The sequence below is a fragment of the Trematomus bernacchii genome, unplaced genomic scaffold (genome assembly GCF_902827165.1).
Source record: "Trematomus bernacchii unplaced genomic scaffold, fTreBer1.1, whole genome shotgun sequence".
Classification (NCBI taxonomy): domain Eukaryota; kingdom Metazoa; phylum Chordata; class Actinopteri; order Perciformes; family Nototheniidae; genus Trematomus; species Trematomus bernacchii.
The window spans coordinates 980912-986911 of NW_022987689.1; the positions used below are offsets into that span (position 1 = coordinate 980912).

General features: G+C 37.8%; 1 protein-coding gene across 2 annotated transcripts in view; it reads right to left on the reverse strand.

The window, feature by feature from the left end:
- Positions 1-4380, reverse strand: part of greb1l (GREB1 like retinoic acid receptor coactivator) — a 45575-nt gene extending 41195 nt beyond the window's left edge. For both annotated transcript variants that reach the window (XM_034137746.1, XM_034137748.1), the window contains exon 1: positions 4272-4380. The gene's annotated coding sequence lies outside the window, so the exon portion shown is untranslated. The remainder of the gene's footprint in view (positions 1-4271) is intronic.
- Positions 4381-6000: the final 1620 nt, after the last annotated feature.

Consider the following 6000-nt stretch of genomic DNA (forward strand, 5'->3'; position numbering starts at 1 on the left):
CACAAAAAAAACCCATAACACCACCAATGTGAAAATGTCTCTCTGTTCTACTTTTTTGTGAATATTTCTCTATGCTTTACTTTAACTGAAACATTACCAGGGAACACAGTGTTCCTGGCATTCTTGACCCTCAATAAAAACACAGGTTTACTAGCTAGCATCCATGCGGAACACATTTGGCTCTGCACAGCACAAAGATGTTCTTTTGATTCTCAATGAAAACAGCCATTAACAGTTAATCTGATAACTGATTTACAATCTGAGTTACGTGACCTCACTGTACTCATTAGCTAATTCCATCTATTCTATTCAGCTTCTGAGTAACAGCAGGACTTCACTTAATGACTTCAACTTACATCTGACACTATTTTACTAAAGCAATATAGATAGATTGCAAACTAACATTTATAGGAAAACGTTTATACTATTATTTTAGAGTGAATTTAACGTAGTACTGAAATTCAGTTTTAAGGTATGACTTTGCTTGAGTATTTTAATGGGATGCTTTGTTATACTTGAAATGAATTTAAATAAGGTATGTTGTACTCCACTATATTTACAGCAACACATACTAGTTACTTCACTATTTAATATTTTATACACCTAATATATGATGTATAAAATATGATGCATTTATATGGATTATACACCAAACTGTATTAAGCCGATATAATTAGCTTCACCTCCAGCAGCTACAACATTAAGCTGCTGCTTAGACACTAATGCAACAATAACAACTCAAATAAAATGACATTCAATAATGTTACACTCACATAAAACTGTTCAACATAATTCATAACTTTGATAATTCAAGTACATTTAAAGTTTGATAGCACTGTTCCTTTTTCTTTTATTGTATTATCTACTTTCAGATCATAGATTGTTTTAATGACACAAATGTCTCTCCAAGTGAAATTTAGATTTGTTCCTGTCCTCTGCGTCAGTAGTTCTGATGAATGAAGGGCATTTAGCGGACCACCTGTTGTCTAAGTCCTGTTGCCTCGTGCACAAAAAGTGTGAAACAATAGCCCTGATCTCCCTGGTCGTGATTAAGTCCCTTGTACCATCTGTACTGAGGATCAAGAGGAGCATCTGCCTGCTGACCAGTCCCACTGGTGTTTTTGTGATCTTAATTGATATTGCGAATGATGATGAGGTGTTTCATTTGAAAGATGTTTCATCATTGATCAATATTTAACATTATACGTCTCCGACCAAAGCCTCAGCAGAAACTGAAACCTCTTTATTACTCACTGGATTGGTAATCAATGGTTTTGTACACCTTTTTGTTATGCCAACAAACACAACCCTAAGTGTAATATGACACACTTATTTGTCACAACAGAAAGGGATAAGAAGATAACACATTCATTAAAAATCAGTTTCAAATGAACATACATCTTCTATATTTACCACAGAACATTTGAGAAAAGACTGAGGGCCATCTGAGAAAACACGAGACATTAAAAGCAAAAGAGGAGAGCTGGTGTGCTCAAAAGTATAGCGAGAGAATAATGAGGCAAAATAAATAATTGGTTGCCCAGGTGACGATTGCCTAAAAGATATGAAGCAGTCGTCTATCGCAAGCTTGGTCGAGATTTTTCATTTCAGAAATGACATTTAGTATTTTTAGAAAACCTATTCGCCTGAACAGCAGGCTTATAAGATCAAACAAAATAAGGTTTAAAGAGGGCATCTTTTGAGGTTGAATGTGGAATACATCATTTTAAGTTAAGCATATCTCATTTTGGTTGATCATAATTCCTGAAAGTCAAACAAGGACAGAACCTACATGTGTTTACTTCTCATAAATGACATACTGTTGAAGTTTGTAATTTTCAATATTAGGAGTTTTACGACAAACCTCATGAGAAGGGATATAATAATAATATAAGGGTCATACCAATTTCAGTTAAATATTTCAGTTAAAAACATATATCATTGCCTTACTCCAGAGTCAATTTACCACTCGTGTTTGAAAAATAATCTGCCGAAATCACACAAAAAAGCTGTACCAAACCTCCCCAGCCCAAGGCCTTCACAAAGCAACTTAGGAAGGAGATGTCTCCTTCAAGGCTAAAGAGAGAAACCTGTCCGACGCAGGAGTGGTGTCACCGGGCCTTACTTATCTCCTCCCAGATTAACTCCCAATTGTTCCCGGTGAACAAAGGCAGCCAGGGAGGAAACCAGCCCCCTGAGGGCCAGATGGTCAGCGCTCAGAGCCCCCTGACCCCTGCAGCCCTCTCCTCTCTGACAGGGCTGCGCGTGCTCGGGGCGAGACGGCCACCCAGCGTATTCTCAACCCTCGTACACTCAGAGAACACTGTACTCCCTGTCTGACCTAAAGCATGTTTCTTCTAAGTAGATGTTCAGAGGATGCATGTTGCAGGAGAGTCTGGAATAACAAATGGGCAAATAATGGCAACAATCAGGCTTTTAGATGTAGTTCTGATCACGGATTAAGATGTTTTAACCGGGACTAAAACCACCAGACTCAGGGACAGTTTCATCCCACAGGCCATAAGACTGTTAAACACCTGAACCTTTGAAAGAACATCCATAAACATTCATCTGTTTGCATTTTACAAATTATTTTTCTAATATATCATATTCCATTTATTTGTATACTCTTCTTGCACTATTTCTATTCTATTTTATTTGTATTTACTTGCACTATTTTATCTGTTTTATTTGTTCTATGTCCTATATGTTGCACTTTTGGAGGAGCCTGTGACCTAAGTTTATCATTGACATATCTACACTGTAGCTAATGTACAAATGACAATAAAGCCTTGAATCTTGAATCTTTAAACAAAAAAAATTGAATTTCTTCACCTATAATAAAATTGTTGGAAATTCAAATTCTAAATAGTTGCTGTTCAGTCACTTATTTGACATTACAGTTTCTCTACAATCTAATTAAATGAACCCTGCTGTAGTCTGCAGGATCCTGTATTGTGCATGTAATTTGCAAAGGGAAGAAGGGGGTAGTGGAGATCGGAGGAATGCAACCTTTGGGACATGAAACATGAGGAATGGCAGATTAGATTTGGTAAAGACTGACTGGTTTGCCTGTAATTACAATGACAAACCACCAAAAAACATCTCTGGGTCCTGGTTATCTGATATGACTTTATCTCAGCTGCTGAAGCCTGTTACAACAGTGAGCCTTAGGCAACTGTAACAGTATTCAACAGACAAACATGTAAATGTGTGACCTGGATCCACTTGAAATGACTGTTAACGATTAATCAGTAGTGACATTTTCCAAGATTAAATAAGAATTCTATAGAAATGTATTCCCGTTGCCAATAAGAACAGGTAAGCGTGACGTGAGATTTTGAAGGAACAAAGATTAGACCCGTTACAGAGAAAATGTACGTTATTAGGGCCTGTTCCAATGCTGGGAACGGTTTCAAACTAAGACCCTAAACATCAGGAAGAATAGGAGGTCAGGAGAGTTTGTTATGTTCATTTGGATGCTGTTATCATACAACTTGGCATCTCATGTGACTTATAGTACTAAATTACGTATGCCAGGTGGGTGGGGAAAAGCATATATGTGTGTGATATTTGTATAATGGGGGCTTTTGGTATTATTGCCCTGTTGTATATTTGACACTAATAAAACTAAGATCTGATCTGCCTGTCGTCTCATCCTTTCTCACCACTACAATAGTCAAATCAGCATTTAAGGCAAAAATAGACTGATTAACACTACTTTAAATACAAATTAGACAATTTGTTGACTGTTGATTTAAGTAAGGTTTCAATTAACTTGTTTTCAGCTACAGGTTTGCCAAAAGTTAACTGACACTCATATCACACTGCAAGATACACCTCATTAAACTGAGATGTACACATTTGGGGGCGAGTCCTACTGACAGCCAAAACATTAGGCAATGCTAATTTGTGAAAACAAAATGGAGCAAATAATCAACAGGTTCAACAGATTACAAATATATTCATGCAGTATGCCTGGCATACAAACAGGCTTTACTGACCGACTTTGCTTAGGATGTGATGATATCGTATTTCCTTTCGTTATTCTTAATTTAGGCCAACAAAACATCCTGCTTAGCTTTAATACAATGTTAATAAAACACTAACTTTAAGCAGCTGTTCCAGCCCTGTTGACCGACCTGATAACAGGCGACCACCCTCCGGAGAGCGATCCCAGCCTGATCCTTTTTATGATCACTAGCATGCTCCCTTGTGACATGCGTTTTAAGCAAGAGTGGAGTTGGAAAAACCACTGCGTGCACGCCTACCTTTATCCGCACGCAGAGTCGGTGTTAGACGGTCATGTCCATGTAGAGTCGGGTGTGTGGGTTAAATGTTGGTCCGTGGCTGGTTGAGCACCGCCGCCTCACTGCTATGCTGCTGCCGTCGCTCTGCTGCCACAGCTGATCTGCGCACGGAGAGGGAGCTGCCGAGTGACGTCACGGAGCTACTGTACGCACCGTTTGGTTCATGAGGAGAAGTTCGCATCAGCTTGTTTCTGCTAAAGGAGGAAAAAAACACAAAGGATTAGTCAGACAAATAACTAATACGTCACAAATGTTTTTCTTTTAAATGTTATATTGTGTTTAAAGCCCATCTTATTCTAGTTTACATGTATAGAGGCAGGGACGTGCACAGACATTTGGAGGGGCTATTGCTCTAAACTGGAAAAAAGGCCTCCCCCCGAAAAAAAATATAAGACCAAAACGATTATTACATTAACTAATTTGAACAGTAATTCACATCATCATCTCATAACAAAATAAGCTAAGGCAACTACTTGCATTTGGTGACTTGATTATTAAAATGAAAACCAGGGACATTTTTTGTTTTGCGGTCCATATCTCATTAAAATATGTAATGTTAGTAACTATTAAAGAAAAAATGGGGACAATTCACTGTAGTTTGACCATTGTAACTGCTGTGCAGACATACTGATGAAATAGGGCTTCTATAATTACCTTAAATAAAATCACTAATTAATTAAACCAGTTCAATACGCATTATTCTTATTCTTATCATTCTTTATGAGCGCAGTAACGGTAAGGTATCTAAGTACTTATTTATTTAGTATTCCATAACTTAATAACAGAGATGGTCAAATTAAAGTAGAGACATGGCAGAAATCCTACAAAGCGGGACAGTGAAGTGTTCTCCTGTGAGAGGGCGACCAAGAAAAGAGAGCGAGCGGCCCGTTGAGGGAGTTTACCATGGATGTTTAATAGGAGTTTACGGAGCAGAGTAAAAGACACAGAAAGACAGAAGCACAATAACAAGTATATGTACGTGTTTTTTTGTAAATAACCGACGGTGTCAAGAGGAAGTAAAGTCCCTGCCATGAGAAAACTCAAAATCCATTTTCCAAAATCCGACACTAGAGGTGGCACCAATACAGTAGCCTATAATAAATATCATATATATAATACGTAACATGTGTAATCACACACTTAGCGATATAGAACATGCATAATAAAAACGTAAGCCTACCTGGTTTAAAACACTTTTGTGGTCATACTGTGGAATGAGTTCACACTGAAACGAGTTCTTCATTCAAAATTTCGCGGGCAATTACATGTAAGAAGAAGGAGAAGAAGAAGAAGTAAAATAAGTAGTAGAAGAAGAATGAAGCTGTTGGGTTTCCCGCAGCGAGACACTACCATACTAATTGTGGGCTTATCATTGTTGATTCGACCACAACAGAAAAAAAAAAAAAACCTCTCGCTCTCTCCAGAGAGGTCAGCCAAAAAGGGAAAACGGGTCGTTGCCCGGGCAACATTAGCCCGTACCTGTGCACGTCCCTGTATAGAGGTTACTACACATTGGTCACTGGCAAAATTCTCTTGCAGTGTTTTATTTCTATTCTGTTTTCTTATTGCATTATTTTTTATTGTTTTATTGTTTGATGTTCTTTATTATGTTGCATTGTTGAAGGAGCCTGGGACTAAAACTTTTCATTGACATAACTACACTGTAGCCAATGTGCATATGCCAATAAAA